The sequence below is a fragment of the Octopus bimaculoides genome, chromosome 4 (assembly GCF_046866305.1).
Source record: "Octopus bimaculoides isolate indiv1 chromosome 4, ASM4686630v1, whole genome shotgun sequence".
NCBI classification, from domain to species: domain Eukaryota; kingdom Metazoa; phylum Mollusca; class Cephalopoda; order Octopoda; family Octopodidae; genus Octopus; species Octopus bimaculoides.
In genome coordinates, this window is record NC_142931.1 from 34,654,961 (window position 1) to 34,674,076 (window position 19,116).

The window sequence follows — 19,116 nt, forward strand, 5'->3', positions numbered from 1 at the left end:
CCATTATTATTATTATTGTTTTTCCTTTGAAATCGATATTGCATCAGCATTTTGATTGATTAGAATTATACAAAAATATCTTAAATGGTTTTCTTTGTTGTTTGTTTCTTATTAAAAAAAAAAAAGAATATGATATTTTATTAGTTTTTAATATCTAAAATTGTATTTACTTGTAATTAATATAGTATTAATTTTGCTACTCAACAACAATCACGACAACGGCAATCACGACATCTTACATTGGCTTAAGACCTCAAATTCATAAATGTAGGATAGTGGAAATCTTTAAAGGGCCTAACACCCTTTACAGATGAAATGAATTTGTCAAAGTAAAGCTGCGAAGTCGTCTTTCTTTAGTTGAAGCGAAACAGCCGTTTGCAAGGTATATGGCTGCCAGTTCACAGATATAAATTTCAAATGATTCTACTGATTGTTGTGTCGCAGTGCTAGTGTTAATTCTTTGATATCAAGTTATTCTTAACCGAGTTATCAATGTTCAATAACTGTGACCATCTGATCTTTCTTAGGCGTATAATAGTATAAAGTTTCAATGGCGTCTTTTTTCATGTTTTCAAGACTGCAGTGTGTTATTGGAAGGAACTTTTCTATTGCGTCTATCATTACATATCAAAAAAACTATTGTGTGGGATTTGATGGAAATTTAAATGCAGTTCTAAGAAGAAATCGTGACCATACAAAAGATGAGACGAAGTGAAAATATTTAGTTAAATATTCAGAAATTCTTAATAAGTGTTAAATTCATTTCCCACTTATTTAACAATGGGAAAAACCTAACTAATCACCATTTTGTAACAGCAGCTTCTGATTGGGATATTATATTGCAATAAAGTATTCATCAGATGATTCGGTGTGATTAAATGTCCAATTACACCTAGAAGAACTAATGCAGTGATTCCGGACAGCCACATTGGTGAAACGTACGCAGGGAACAAGTAATATAAACTTGTGTTTGCCATCATTTCATAGACACACACACACATACACACACATATACATTTTAGATACGATTACTGCCAGCAAGTACTAGTTAAGATTAAGAGCAAAACATCATTTATGTAACGAGAAACTAAGTTGCATCACATGAAGCGATGCATCTGCACTGTATGGTGAACTGTAATTCATTGTATAGCTTCCCAGCCATGATGGAGCAGTGCAGGATGTGCAGAAACTATTGTTGTGATAAATATATATATATGCACGGCCATATCAGGTTGAAAACATCGGTTCTCGTACGATCACCGAAGTTAAGCAACGTCTAGTCTAGTTAGTACTTAGATGGGTGACCGTTTGGGAAACCTAGTTGCTGTAAACGTCTTTCATTCCTTATATAGGTGCAGGAATGGCTGTGTGGTAATTAGCTTGCTTACCAACCACATGGTTCCGGGTTCAGTCTCACTGCTTGGCACCTTGTGCAAGTGTCTTCCACTATAGCCTCGGGTCGACCAAAGCCTTGTGAGTGGATTTGGTAGACGGAAGCTGAAGGCCCATCGCATATATATTTATATATATGTGTGTGTGTGTGTGTGTGTGTGTGTGTGTGTGTGTGTGTGTGTGCGCGTGTGCGTGTGTGCGTGTGTGTGCGTGCGTGTGTGTGTGTGTGCGTGTGTATATGTATGTATGTGTGTATGTTTGTGCGTGTGTTTGTCCACCATCATCGATTGACAACCGGTGCTGGTATGTTTTGGTCTTTGTAACTTAGCGGTTCGGCATAAGACACCGACAGAATAAGTACTAGGCTTACAAAAAATAATTCCGCGGGTCGATTTGCGTGACTAAAAGGTGGTGTTCCAACATGGCCACAGTCAAATTATTGAAGCATGTAAAACAATAAAAGGATGAAAGAATATAGACGTGGATCCCAGGTTTCACGTATAAGAATGCCGTGGAGAAAGCGAAAAAGAAACAGAACCGATACAAAATTCATTTTTGCTTCCATTGAAAGTTTGAGCTTTGGGTGTGTGAGTATGTGTGCGAATGTGTATACGCATATATACACAAAGACACACAAGATGGACGCTAGCACACTAGAAATTAATTACATATTTATATGTAATTAATTAAAATTAAAATATATTAATTAAAATTACGCTGTTAGTATTGCAAACACTAACTATCTAAATAATTATGTCTGGTTAAAAAAAATAAAACAAAAACGCAAAGGTGACAACCCCAAAATTAAAATTAATTTTCGATACAAAATTATAATTCTTTTTATAATATGAATAACGATTCTTCTATTACTACCGGTGCATATTCAATTGTCTCAGTGATACTTGCGCGCCTACTTAACATCTAAATTTTCATAAAGCAGGCATAGCTGCATATATCCCACCCCATATATATATATATGTATATATATATGCATATATGCGTATGTGTGCGTGAGCATAAGTATGTACATTGAAACATTCACATATGCTTATATGTGTAAATATTCCTTTCTACTCTAGGCACAAGGCCCGATATTTTGGGGGAGGTGGCCAGTCAGTAAGATCGACTTCATTATGCAACTGGTACTTAATTTATCGACACCGAAAGGAGGAAATGCAAAGTCGACCTCGGTGGACTTTGAACTCAGAACATAAAGAAAGACGAAATACCGCTAAGCATTACGCCCGACGTGCTAAGGTTTTATATCTCTTTACTGCACACAAGGGGCTACATACAGAGGGGACAAACAAGGACAGACAAAAGGATTAAGTCGATTACATTAACCCCAGTGCGTAACTGGTACTTATTTAATCGATCCCAAATGGATGAAAGGCAAAGTCGACCTCAGCGGAATTTGAACTCAGAACGTAAAGATAGACGAAATACCGCTAAGCATTTCGCCCGGCGTGTTAACGTTTGTGCTAGCTCGCCGCCTTTATATGTGTAAATATTGAGAGGTGCACTAAGCGGCTTTGGATGAAATATAATTGTATGCAATCATATTTAACATGTTCACGTACACGGGTTTTCGTTCAAGATTTTTACAACACCCGTCATCCGATGTTACACCTGACCCCGCTAATGGCAACGGCTAGGCGCCATATTGTGTATATCATCTATCTGTCTCATCGTCTATATATATATATGCCTACATGCAGGAAGAGATAGATTCGCCATGATAGATCGCTAGCCACTACACATTCTTTATTTTCTCTCCTTGTTTCTTTCTGTGTTCCTTTCTGTGGAAGAGCGTAGGCCCGAAACGTTAAATACTTTTTCACTTCCCGAGAGTTAAACTAATACATCTGTATGTTGTCTACATCCCTTGTCTTCGTCTTTTGTTTATTTTGTTAATTCTCCCTATATATATATGTGTGTATATATATATGTATATGTATATATAGTTATCTATGCATTCATAGACACGTACACACACACTCAAACTCAAAAACACACACACACACATGAGTTTTATGTTCAGTTATTATCCAAACAATTTGACATTAATCTGAAAGATTACTCCATACTTTAGTAGAGTACAAAAGTATTAGTTTTTAACAAGGATAGTATTGACAATGACTTCGAAGTTTCGGCTATATATATATATTTGAAAATAACATGTATTCTTGTTTTTATACTATTCATTTGGTTCTTTATAGATTATTTTAATAGATAACTTATTTAACACTATATTATTTAGAAGTTATAGTTTCATTTCAACATAATATTAGAACTTCGATTGGAATAGTGTTGATATATTTTCGATTATTTTTGATTAATATTATTTGATTAATTATTAATCTTTATAGTTTATAATATCGTTAAAGTTTTTTTTAAATCAAAACTTTGTATATATATATAAAGTTTAACCTTTTATTCTTAATAATTTTTTCTTTCCTAATTTTTAAATTCATAATTTTTTCCATTCATAATTTTTTCATTCATATTTTTTATTATTACGTTTGTAGAAATAAATAATCTTGTATTTTTCTATTATTCAATTGATCTTTAATCATAATTAAATAAACGTCTTTAGCTTTAAATAGTATAGCTTTAACTATTACACCGGTTAAATATGTACTAATTTTATCTTCATTATTATTTTAAACTTAAACTTCGTTCAACTTGTATTTAAAACAATGATAATTTAAAACAATGATAATTTATGTAAGATGTTTTTTGTATATAATATACATGTTATTATAATGGATGAAGGGATGATTATTGAATGGTTATTATTTTGATATTATGATATTTTTTAAATAATTTTTCTATCTTTATATAATAAGTATTTCATATTAATTCATTTGGTACTTATTGTTGGTTGAGATATATATCTAATTATTGTTCTACTTACGATCTGACGAGTAGCTATATTTTTGAATAGAACTTATTTTCGATAATTTCAATTGATTTTAATCGATTTAAATTTCTTTTCTATTTGAAAATTGGTTATGAAACACGTGTAATCTTTTTATTATATTTATCTTATGATATTTACTTTACTTTACATTATACTCATTTATTGTGCTTTTAATTATTAATTTTTCTATATGTGATAGTGGATTTTCATCGATGAGTTCTTGAAAATTGGTTATTTTCCCTAAAACTATATATATATATATATATGTATATATATATATATATATATAGACCATTACTGTTCAACCGGTTAAAGGGAACCAATGGAATGTCGTTTGATTAAATGCCAACGAACGCAAAGTTCATAGAGCCTCCAATTAGAATTCTCGCTATGGTAATGAAACTATGCGACGATTGTTTCAGATGACTTCCATAAACTTCGGAGACTTCACTAGATGGTCATCTTAAGATAAGTGAACGGATGTGTATGCATATTTGCATCGTCATATTCTCTCTTTCTCTATCTATCTATCTATCTATCTATCTATCTATCTATCTATCTATCTATCTATCTATCTATCTATGTCACTGATGCGTACATTGTGGTATAAGCCCTTAAACGTTTTCAGCAGACGTTTATGGAGAGACGTATCATGGTTTTCGTATGCAAGGTAAACGAAACTAGCGTATTCTACCGACTGCTCTATTGGCCGTAAAACGAAATGATTCTTAATAATATGATGAATTACTATTGAGCAATATGTACCCAACTACACACCGAGCAATTTACTACGGGGAACTCTAAGCGGTCGCTCTATCTGTTAGAAATGACAGCCAGATACCTCTTGTATTACACCATACCATCTTATATCGTAAGTACTCGGTGCATTAAATATTATAATACTATATCTCTAAAAGCACTGAGGGAAGTGACATAACTCTGCTCGGTTACGACTAACAACAACAACAAAACCTACTACTGCTGCTCCTACTACTACTACCACTACTACTACTACTACTACTACTACTACTACTACTACTACTACTACTACTACTACTATGTGAAGCGCTCCCCACTACCTGTTTTTAAAATGTGTCACTATTTTGAATTGGTCAATTGTGTCTCTGCTCAAGTAATAAGCACTATTCATTCATTCTGAATAAGAGGCAAAAATAAATTTTGCTAATCAATGTACATCTCCTTGCAGTCTAACTAGAAAGTCAGATTAGCTAGTTTTTGGCAATAACATTAAGCTGTTAGAGTCAACATCAGTTTCAAGTCATCATTCTACTTAATCTGTCTGAATGATAAATATCAAAGATATCAAAGCTGAAAAGACCATGATTGAAATGAGCGCAGTGCATTGCTGTGTAATTTATTATCTAAACAATTTTCTTCTTCTTTCTTTTTCTTCGCCAGCCAGTGTATAGCCTTTGTATGTTTACTTAGTAATTCTTTAATCATTACTTATGTAAATGTAGAGAACTGTCTTTTTCGCTCATGAGGTTGTAAAAAGACAGAAGGATGTCTGGAGTTATCTCCCGTGGTTGTCAAAATAATTGAAATTAGGTGATGGCTAATATTCCTTCCCTTCCATTACATATTCATTTCTCGTTAACTTTTTAATACTTCCAACACCGAGTATGTTAACACTAACTTCAATATTATTGTTCATGCAGGCGACGTCTATACGTATTCTATTCTCGTACCAATTTGAGCTTCCATTACAAACAGTATTCTAGAAGTATAGAACTTAGAAGTTTTCTCTCATTCCTAACTCAGCAAGTAGGTCGATGACTGTTCCTGTAATGAAGACAGTAAAACCAAAATATGTCTGAAATACATTTCTTTTATTAGCCACACAGGGCTCAACGAAGATGGGACAAATACAATGTAGAGCTTTTCTTTTTGGGAGGGGGAAGGAAGGAAAAAAAAAAAAAAAAAAAAAAAAAAAAAAAAAAAAAAATTGGTGGTGTCGATCAAAAGGGATCGTAGGAAGGGAAAAAGGGGCAGTTCGATCAAAAGGGATCGAAAAAGAAAAAAAAAGAAAAGGAAAGGCCGATCAATAGGGATCGTGTATCACACAGTAATGTTCTCGTGTAAAAAGAGGGGAGGACAGTTTAGGTTTAGCCGTGGAAGGAAAAGCCCACGGAAAAGACCACGGTAACCTTGGTCAATATTCTCATTGAAGAAACTATAACAGTAAGTGACTCTCTTTTGCCTTTTTGTTTTATTTTTTTTCTTGTTCATAGGGTTATGCTCAAGATGGCTCCGTCGTTCACACGTGCCATCCTTGCTACATTCACCCATCTTTTTTTGAAGCATTCACTAGACAAGACTTCCCTTTCTACTCTCAACTTCCTCTTCAGGTGATACTTGAAGAAGTTGATGAGAGATTGCCCAGAGAGGAAAGTCTTTGTCTCTAGACCTTTCAGACGCGTCCACCATACACATTCTTTCGCCATAGCCACAAGTACGATGAAAATAGCTCTTCCTTCCCGTTTAAAGGAAAATTTTAGTCGCTATATGATATTAGTCTTCCTCAATGCAAAGTTAGTTCTAGTCAGCCTTTTAATTTTCTCTGCATCAGGTATGACAACTCTAACGTTAGTGATTATTTTTCATGCAGATAGCTTCTCTGAATAGCCATTAAACCGGTAATATACACAGCCATATCTGCATTATGAACGCGATCGCATCTCAGCACTACTCAAAATACGATACCTAACCTTGGGTGTTTTCTGTCTTAATCCGCAACATCTCCCAAGAGTGTCCTTGGGTATTACAATCAACTAATTGCGATATCGACCTTTACAAAGAACAAACCAATTTAGAATCAATATTTACTTAAAGCTGTACTCGTCTTGAACGAACGAACAATAAAAGAACTATTAAGATCGTTAGTACATATACAATGCTTTACAATGTCTTTTTTTATTGTCCAGTTGTTATATGTGCTCAGCCTTTTATTGAGTCTATTTTGTTTTAGATCTATCAAGCAAAATTTGATTGTATGTAGCACGCTAATTCTTACGAGAACAAAGAAAACCTATTCGATTAAATGTAGGCAAGATACACATACTAAAACACACACACACACACACACACACAAACACATACGCATGTATACATACATACATACATAATACATACATACATACATACATACATATATATATATATATATATATATATATATATATATATATATATATATATATATATATATATATATATATATATATATATATATTCTTCATAATCAAATATATTCTTTACCAACAAAATAAGTATCTTTTTAGTTAATGACGTAACTGTATATAATTCCTTTTTAGATTTGGGTTGCTTTGAATGAATAATAATAAATCGAACTCATTTCTTGTCTGATGCTGTATTTTATCCACCATGGAAACCTCAGAGGCAAAGTGAGTATCGCTAAAATCTGAATTCATAATGTTCTATGATTCAGATATTTTATCCGATGCTCTTTCGATTTTGTAAATCAATCGCCTACCTCTGAACAAGCCAGAAATATTAGTTAAATATTCCTTAAATTACATCGTATTTTTTCCAGTGTGCAATGTTATGTTTTCTAGGAAAACACAGGATGCTCACGATTCAATTCGTTGTTTTTATTTTCATCAAGTTTAACCTAACGTCAGTCCTTTTAAGTGTCCTTTCAATGTGTTTGAATTAGTAGCTAAATGACCCTCAAACTCCACGCTAATATCCTTAATAATAGTAAAGAGCGAATACATTGTACAATGGGTTAGAAATAAAGATGGTATGATCACGCGTAGAACGCGTCTGATTATCAGTCCCTGAGACTAGCAACAATATCGCCTGAGATTTGAACTTCTGATGATGCTGCTGATTTGAAGAACTGTTTGATCGTATGGAATACTTTTGGAATTGTCTCTTTACTTTCTATACCAGACTTGCATGAGAGATTTAAAAGAACAGTGCAAACTAAGAAAACACTTATTTTATTCCATTTTCTAGCTGCTTACGGACGTAGGCTGTACCTATTGCATTGATTTCTATTTATATTTTGTGTCACGGCGAATTACAAGCAGGAATCTCGACATGGTCACACAACGTGCTAGGAAAAGCAGCCAAATCGCCATCAAATAGCATCATATAAATCTTAAAGAAAGACATGTTCGATGTTGTGTTGCTGAATTCCCTGCTTACAAGGAAAAGGCTTTGGCCACATTTGAATGGTTTTGATCATATAGTCTGCTCGACTAAAGCTGAAATGGAGCGAAACAGCAGACCCACCAAAGCCCCGGCAATTAGAGCCGAACAACCAACTCGAGCATCTACCTATTTACTAAATATCAGACTCTCTTCAACATCAAGAATTAAAACAACGAAACAATGATCAGAGGAAAATGAAAAAAAATAACATCCTTAATGCTAGGTCATTCCGACACTTAGTAGTTTAACTTGGCTACACCATTATCTTGCCAACATTAGTTCGGCCTTTTGAAGTTGTGTTAGTTCTTCTTCGTTCAGTACTGTAGCATATTCAACTCAAAAGGCGCCGTTACTGTGCCAACTGCCTTGTAGCAACGTAACGAAAATGCTACACGTTATGATTATACGTACAATCATAATGCTGAGTTGAGAGTTGAAGAAATTTACATTAATCTTTCACAAGCAGCAATCAGCAGCAGCAACAGCAGCAGTAACAGTAGCAGCAGCAGCAGCAGCAGCAGCAGCAGCAGCAGTAGTAGTAGTAGTAGTAGTAGTAGTAGTAGTAGTAGTAGTAGTAGTAGTAGTAGTAGTGTGGTATGTATGGAATATCTGACTACGTTGAGTAGTAAATGTGAGTAAGCGTATATAAACGTGTTTCATTCGAGGTGTATTTCTTTGAGCCTAATTTCTTAATTTAATCTTTGTATGTTATCAGCTCCCTCCGCTCACATTCTCTGCCTGCCTGCATGTCTGCCTGCATGCCTGCCTGTCTGTCTGCCTGATTGTCTGTCAGTCTTAACCTACATCCCTCCCCCCTCTCTCTATCTCTTCATGCTACCCAACTTTGTATCCTCTGTGCATACACACCTATTCACAAACACATAGACGCACATAACACATTTTGTAAAAGGATGCTTAAACTATTGAAATTTACTGCTGCATATATTTAACGTTATTAGTTATTTTGCTTTATATATGGCTTATTTAATTCGTTTCGTTCTTTTAAATACCCTGTTTCGAACAATTTCTTTATCCTGTTAATTTATATTTTGGTTGAATATAAACAGCCTGAACAATTTCGATCTGCTCCACTTGAAGCATAAGAAATATAGTTTTTGCAGTTCGCAAGATCTCGGCATTGAATGACTCTTTGAAAAGAATTCTTATCTATATAACCACTCAATCCTTGATATTATTGTACCATATATTTTTCTACGCACTGCGTTATGCATGTTCAATAACTATGATAAAACCACACTCACATCATTGCTATCTACGAACACATATACAGGCATGCATGTGCTTGTATGTGTGTTCAAAGATATATAAGTGCATGCGGTCGGTCTACCATAACAAATGTCCCAACCACTGGGCTATGCACAAGTATCGGGCCGCACAGAAAGCATGAATTTCAAAATTTTATTTTATTGATAATTGCAGTTTGCAACGTATTTTGGCATTATATATGTATCATATGTTTGTGTGTGTGTGTGTGTTCTTTGATTCTTTTACCCGTTTTAGTCGTTTGACTGCAACGATACTGGAACACCGCCTTGAAGGGTTTTATACGAACAAATCGACCCCGGGATTCAGGAGTGGCTGTGTGGTAAGTAGCTTGCCTACCAACCACATGGTTCCGGGTTCAGTCTCACTGCGTGGCATCTTGGGCAAATGTCTTCTACTATAGCCTCGGGCCGACCAAAGCCTTGTGAGTGGATTTGGTAGACGGAAACTGAAAGAAGACCGTCGTATATATGTATATATATATATATATATATATATATATATATATATATATATATATATATATATATATATATATATATATATATATATATGTGTGTGTGTGTGTGTGTGTGTGTGTGTGTGTGTGTGTGTGTGTGTGTGTGTTTGTGTCTGTGTTTGTCCCCCTAGCATTGCTTGACAAACAATGCTGGTGTGTTTATGTCCCTGTCACCTAGCGGTTCGGGAAAAAGAGACCGATAGAATAAGTACTAGGCTTACAAAGAATACGTCCTGGGGTCGATTTGCTCGACTAAAGGCGGTGCTCCAGCATGGCCGCAGTCAAATGACTGAAACAAGTAAAAGAATAAAAGAATATATATATACACCGGGCTTCAGTCAGTTTCCGTTTACCAACCACACTTATAAGGCTTTAGTCGCCCGAGGCTATACTGAAAGACATTTGCCCAAGGTGCCTTGCAGGGGACTGAACCCAGAAACATGTGGTTAGCAGGTAAATATCTCACCAGTCAGTCACAACATATTATGTATGTAATAGTTAAATGATACATAATGCATTTTATTGTGTTTTGTTAAGCGAATCATTCCCGGTCCGCAGAGCAATTATCTTGCATGAAGTCAGTCGATAGTGTAAAAAAAAGTTAGAAAATCTGCTGGACTTGCACTATGATCAACATCTAGAAAGTCTTCGAAACTTGTGTTTGTATCACATCTAAGTTTCATAGATTAAAAAGCTATCGTAATGTTGCAGAACCTGTAATCCCGCTTCTATTGGATAGAATCCATGCAAAATATCACATACTGCGAGTAAGTTATTCCCTACTAAGAACGTAATCAAATTTTCTCTGTTATTTTTTGTCCCTATTTCGAGTGACAGAGGAAAATTGAAAACTGAATGTTTCTGCATGCGGAACCTGTTACTTAGCCTTTAGCACATTTTCTCTTGAGTTATTTTTCAATGTATGTGCACAGTTCGTTGCTTTAATCTGCTTATCTATCGACCAATCTTTTTTGCATCTATCTCTATCTCACTCTCTCTCTCTCTCTCACTTACTCTCTCTCTCTCTCTCTCTCTCTTACTCTCTCTCTATCTCTCTCTCTTTCTTGCTCACTTGTTCTCTCTTTCCTTATTGCTCTGTGTACTCACATACACGCACGCATTTATTTAAGCACATATAAACACACGTAGTAGATTGCCTAATAATCGATTACAAAAAAGAAAAAAAAGAATGTGAAAGTGTCAGTAATCCAACATGGACAAAGATGAACTTCAAACCAAGAGATTAGTAAATAAGGTGTGTGTGTATGTGTGTATGTATGTATGTATGTATTTATGTATGTATGTATGTATGTATTTGTGCATGTGTGTGTGTCTGCATGTATATGTGGAAGTATGTGTAAATATGTGTGTATGTATTTATGTATGCATGTATGGTTGTTTGTGTATATATGTGTGTGTGTGTGTGTGTGTGTGTGTGTGTTAAATAAAATGAGACAACAAAGCCAAGGCCACGTGAAATTTCTAGGACATTTATAAAGAGAAAGGTAGTCTTACAACTGTTTCAGGGATATAATGGATATCCCATCATTAAAGGCGATATGAGAGAGTTGAATAGAGGAGAACAGTAGAGTTCAATATTAGAAGTTATTTTGGAAAGGGAAAGATATAGGAATTATAAAGGGAAATAAGAGAATAAAAAAAAAATAAAGATATATATTAGATGTTACAGTTGCAGTTCCATTATCCAAGGGAAGTGCTGTGTTGAATGGGTAGTGAGGCTTCTTGTCCATGGTATGTAAATTCCGATAGGAGTTCATATTTTGTTTTTATAAATGGATAGTGTAACATCCAACATATATTTTTATTTTTATTTTTTTCTCTTATTTCCCTTCATACTTCCAGTATCTCTCCCTTTTCAAAATAACCTCTAATACTGAACTCTACTATTTCCCTCTTTTTAACTCATATCGTATCTGGTGATGAGATATCCTTTATATCCCTGCAACAGCTGTAAGACTAAGTTTCTCTTTATAAATGTCCTAGAAATTTCACAGTGCCTTGACTTTGTTGTCCCGCATTAGACTCCTTTCTCATACTATTATCGACCCGGGAGTCTAACTACGGTCCTTCCGTAGCTCTTACATAGCCTTAACTGCCATTTTGGGTCTTATGGATACGAAAACCTCTCAAGGTACACTGCGACATAATTTCTTTTCCTCAACAGGCCCTGCCCTGTTTAAAAGATCCCATCACCTTTAAACGGAGTCTGGACAAATTTCTTCAAGGAATACCAGATAAGCCACCCATACCTGGATACAACTCACTCAACAACAACTTACTACTTGAATGGACCATAAACAAAACTGGACTTAAAAAGGATTTAGATAATCCTATCAGGTGGTGCTATTAATTTAGACATGGCCTGAACCAATCTTTGGTCGAAACGTATCTAGTATATATTGAGATTTTACGTGTAATTTTGGATTTTTATCCCTAATATTATATATATATATACATACATATACATACATACATACATACATACACACACACACACACACACACATATATATATATATATATATATATATATATATATATATATATATATTCACGAAAGGGTGCTGGAAAGTTCCTGGCTTTGGGTAAAAGAAAGTCCAGGAGAATCAGTTATGATTTTTTTTCAACATATTCCCCTCTCCAATTCGCACACTTATTGCAAGGATCCTTCAGTTTTTCCAAGTCCTGTAAAAGAGCTCGGAAAATTCGACCACCAGCAAGGCCTTTCGTGATATCTTTAAAGTCAGGAACTATTCAGCACCCCCTCATTTATGTATGTGTGACTCTGTGTGTGTTTGTGTATGTATGCGCGTGTATGTATGTGTGTATGAGTGAATAGATGGATGCATACACAAACAATATTACGCATAATCGAGTTTAAAATCTAAGTGTGATATCTTCATCAGCATACTGCTATCCATTTATTTACAATGATCTTAACTTGTCACAAACTTATACCACTGAAATATATTTCAACTTATTTTATGTGTAGGAATATTTCCGCAATACTGCCATCGTTAATAGCCATTATGGTGTTTCATAGTTTTCATATTGTTCATTATATATGGTTATGTCTCACTTGTTATTAGGTCTTCACTGAAATTTATACGCAGCAGAAGAGTCAATCAATCAATCATTCAATCAATCAATTAATCGATCAATCGCTATCTATCTATCCATCCATCTATCTATCTATCTATCTATCTATCTATCTATCTATCTATCTATCTATCTATCTATTTATTTATCTATCTATCTATCGATCTATCTATCTATTCATCTATGTATATATATATATATATATAAATATATGTGTGTGTGTGTGTGTGTGTGTGTGTGTGTGTATCTGTGATTGTGTGAGTGTGCATATATGTGTGAGAGTCAGTATGTGTATATGCGTATGCGTGTGTGTATGCATATATATATATATATATATATAGAGAGAGAGAGAGAGAGATAGCGTGAAGGATACACACGCACAGATATGTATATGTGTACGTATACATATACGATATGTATGTGTGTGTGTACATAACATTTAATATATAGTACCCTATATCTTTATGTGTATGTGATATATGTGCACACGCACGCACGCACACACTCACACACACACACACACTTAAATTGCCCATTGTGTCTATATATATCTCTGTGTATCTGCCTTTCCTCTCTATCTGAATGTTTAAACATTATAACTTTCTCATTCAATGAAGCCTTCACTGATGTCAAAGCTTAAGACCCTTTCTTTTCATCTTCAGTAACTCGGTTAAGTATTCTTCTTTGATGGTTAGTGTCTTATCTATTTAACACACACATACAAACACTATGTACGCATTAAATCAAATACACATGCATATATATATATATACCAACATATATCTATACACACTGAAGCTAATACACACTCATATGCGAATCTATATTACGCGTGATTTTATATTCATAAATTTGTCAGTATATGTAGATCGTATGTATATATATGTACACACACACACACACACACACACACACACACACACACATATGTAGATATATTGCATAGATACACAAATATACCTCTCATTCGACAGCTACTACATAATATGCATACGTACATATATACATACATATATACATGCATGCATCCAAACATACATGCATGCCCACACAAACACGCACGCACGCACATACATATGTATGTATGTATACATATATATGCGTATATATACTGTATATGTATACACATAGACTCACACGTCTATAAACTGGTATGCATGCAGGTGTATTATGCGTGCGCCTGTATGTACGTAATCCTCACATACATCTTTGTACATACGTACGCGCGTGTATGTGCGTGCGTGCGCGTGTCTCTGTGTGCGTGGTGTGTGTGTGTGTGAGTGTGTATGTATGTGTGTGTGTGTGTGTATGTGTGTATGTGTGTGTGTGTGTGTGGATGTGAGTGCATGAGCGCTGGTTTTACATCTGAGTATTTGTATTTAAATGTCTTCAATATTTGTTGCGTGAAAGAACATTGGTATGTGTAAAATTTTATAAGTATGTATTTACATATGTGAATGAGCAACTATGAAAAAAAAAAAAAAAAGTAAATAAGTAAAAGGGTCCAATGACGCCAGCAGTACGAAAATCTAACAGTAAAGTCGTCGGGTTCCATGTCAATTCTCTGCACGTTTCGTTGGGGGTAATACTACAATAAAACAAGTCAGCTCTGCAAATTAATTTCGGTTGCTATAATGTAGATAATTTGTTTGACTTAATGAAATAAATCTCAATAGGAAACAACATATATGACGCATATATATTATCGTCACCCCATCCCTCTAAATTCATCAGGTCTTAATCACTAATTAATGTCTAACAGCAGTCATTGCCACAGACATAAGTGAACAATTGGAGATTGATTAGCGATGTTTGTAGACGGCGGGAATTGAAGACATTTCATTGGAAAGTTATAAACAACTGGGCGCCGAGCCAAATATATCTTTTACAGGAAACACAAAGAGGATGAGAGTTTACCCGAATCTTTTGAAAACCTAAAAACTTTATCTCAAAATAATTAAACATAACTACATCACCTTTTATCCAATAGAGACCGTGTCAAAAATTACTTGCACTGGACATATATTATTTCTGGTAAGAAGATTGTAGTTCACAAATTACTTATTCGATGCTCTACTGTTTGTTTATATTTTCCTACTCCTCTCTTCCTCACTTACACATACATATTTTCATCTATTCGCAAATATACACCTAATCAGTCTCCCCCTTTCTCTATACATTCTCACTTTATATACATATAATACATATATACATGTGTTTGTATAATATACTCATCATATATATATATATATATATATATATATATATATATATATATATATATATATATATATATATATATATGTATATCAATATATGTATGTATGTATATATATATATATATATATATATATATATATATATATATGTATGTATATGTATATATATATATACATGCATATATAGTTCACAGATGCTTACTATTGTAAGGCAATTGCGCAATTGAATAATATGTATGAGTGGAGGTAAACAACAGTTTATCCAAAATTTATAAGGCAAAGAAGAAAATGGAGAAGATAATTAGTTGACAAACATCAGCATACACACATCGATTAGATCTATTTATTAATTGCAACCATATGGATAAATAAATAAATAAGAATAAATGAGTGAATAAAACTTTACTCTTATAGCTGTTTCTACTTAGGGTGTCCAGCATGCCAAAGTTGATAAATCATACCAATATTATGCAGACATTGTACAAAGGTTGAACAAAAATTGGACAGAAGTTGGAAAATAAGGGTATATCAAGGTATATTTCAGATCTTAATTGGACTTATAACACCTTTATCCCCCCCTTTAATTCTCTCTCTCGTTTTCACTCTGTATAAGTTGGACCTATTAATATAAATATAAAGTCTACACATTTTACTTTCCCTCGTTTTGCATCTATAGCTATTTTGTATTTAGCACCCAAACTACTACATTTATTATAATTAATATATTTAATGTATCTAATTTGCTTATCCGTATAATTTCCTCTCTCTCTCCCCCTCCCCCCCTCTCTCTCTCTCTATATATATATATATATATGTATATATATATACATTTACACATATATGCATACATATGCACACACGCACGTATAATTTTAATCAACAAAGGAAACAATCAATATATTGAATATTGGTAAGTTATAGAGTTTTATAAGTATACCCGTGTCAGCTCACATTACTGGTAGTTCCAACGCCACTTAATGCACTACAAGGTAGCTAAAGTGATTTTCATCAGACTTATCTCTGCTTCATTTGATATATCAATTACCTTGGTTACAAAAGAAGTATCCCATACACCACTTCTGTTACGAATATTCTGAGGTGACTCTAAATATGATGCATGGTAGGTTAATTGTAGATGAAACCAAATAACAATTCTGTCTTTTGATACTTGATTTGTTGAAATAAATATTTTTGAAACTACAGATAATTGTTGATGATGTGTGATTTTTATTATAGTGTTTTATAGTAAAGTTTCATCGCAAAAAAAAAAAAAGAACGGGAAATAATGGTAACAACGAAAAATGATATCAAAGACAGATCAAAGAAAAATTAGATGATCAAAGGAAAAGAATAAGTAAGTATCTTTCGCTATAATTATTAAATTGAAGTTCTGAAGCTCTCCACACTATGTCCAGATCTACTGAATACATAGTCTCATTTAAGGCGATCGCAAGTAGTTTCTTAAAACAGAGTTAGACTTAAAAGGAAAGTTATGCGAATTCCTGTTAAATTCTATTTCCGAAGGTTCTTAGGATGTTGTTCAGGTTACAGAAAGTTGGAGTTTAGAGCTCGAAAGCGGAGTTATCTCAGGTGCTACACTAAACTCTGTCGTTCACTGTCCTAAATGGTATCCCCACTTTCTTGCATTTGTGCTGCATAACATTCTTGATGTATCATGTTCTGCAAAAGGTAGACACCTTAAATTGTAAAGATGACATATGTATCAATTGTATCCATGCAAATATATTTCCATATAATGATTTGCATAATTCTATTTATAATAATTATGTACACTTAACCGTATTTACTAAAACAATTCTATCACAGATAGTACAAATCTGTAGATATCTCTTACGCGATAGCACGTATGTTTTTCAGTACGATTAAATCATATGCAGTTGTCCGAAAATGTCATCACAGTTTTATCTACCGAGGAGACATGACGTTGTAGCTAGGACACTCTATAATGAGATCTGTCCGAAGGATAATCCCGAGGACAAAGAAATTTAAAAAAAACACTATATGGTAGAAGTCATAGCCACTCATAATGAAAAGGAATACTGGTGGAATGTACCAGTGAAGGCCTCAATAAAATGTAAGCACAACAGACCTAATATAATGATTTGGGATAGAGAAGAGAAACTGTGCACAATTGTGGAAATTAGCTACCCAGCGGATGTTAACACAAAGCTGAAAATCATTGAAAATGGAACACCTATGCTGAACTATTGAGAAATCTGCAGTTACTGTATCCAGATTATAAGTTCAGGTTTATACCTGTAATTATTGGAACACTTGGATATTTAACACACTGCCTAAATACCAATGTTGAGAAATTAGGCTTCTCAGAACTAGAAAGGAGAAAGCTAATTCGAATACTACAGCTCCAATCCGTCTCTGGAACTGAAATATCTTTAAAACTTTCCAGACGTTTATCATCTAAATATGTATGAGCATGCCTAGATATACAACTATATGCATGAGTATACATACATAAAGCATACAAATCTGTACATACATACATACAAACATACAAACAAAAGTACCCTGTTGCTGATGTTGAAATTCCAATGAAGGAGCCTTGGATTTAAATTAGAAACTGATTCTTTCTCCATTGCAAGAAATCTTGAAATAAAACTGAACAATGACAAACATGCATACATACTCTGTGGCTAGAGAGCTGGTCTCACAATCATGGGATTGTGAATTTGATTCCCGGACCTGGCTGTGCGTTGTGTTTTTAAGCAAGGCACTTTATTTCATGCTGCACCAGTTCACTCAGCTGTAGAAATGAGTCGCGATATCACTGGTGTCAAGCTGTGTATGCCTTTACCTTTTCCCCCGGATAACAGCGGTGGCGCGGAGAGGAGAGTTTGGTATACATGGGCGACTTCTGGTCTTATATAAATTGTCCGGACTTGTGCCTCGGAGCGTAATAGCATAGTTTATACACACACATACGCGCGAGCGCGAGCTCACACACACACACGCACACACACACACGCAAGGTAAATTTCCAAAATTGGCTAATAGGGACATACAATCCTAGCGAGTACCGTGTTCGCTTTTACCGGTTAACAATGGTGTTGGCTAACCTCAGCGAATGTAGACGAACTCTTGTTAGTTTACTTTACTTTACTCGGTAAATCCTCTGTTCAGAAGGTATCTGAAATGTAGTTGAATTTTACCCTGTTGAAGCAGCACCAGTAATTAACACCAAAATGCACATCAAGACGCTTAATTTGCAGTATGCACTGGGTTGCCGCAAAAACACGTATATGTACTGACATGGAAAGATGTGATTAACGGTATAATAAAACCTGGATATGTAAATATCTGTTCTCCTAATTTTTATTAATCTATATATTCTTTTATTCTTTTCTCTAATTTCTATATTTGTTTCAGTGGTTTGACTGTGGCTGTGCTGGAGAACCGCCTTCAGTCGGACAGATCGAACCCTAATAATTATTCTAACGGTA

At 34.3% G+C, this 19,116-nt stretch overlaps 1 protein-coding gene and 1 pseudogene across 1 annotated transcript in view; one reads left to right on the plus strand and one right to left on the minus strand.

Moving 5' to 3' along the window:
- LOC106875874 (opioid-binding protein/cell adhesion molecule homolog) overlaps positions 1–19,116 on the minus strand; it is a 976,605-nt gene that overhangs the window by 178,524 nt on the left and 778,965 nt on the right. The gene's annotated exons all lie outside the window — the stretch shown is intronic.
- LOC128247743 (5S ribosomal RNA) lies at positions 1,215–1,333 on the plus strand (annotated as a pseudogene).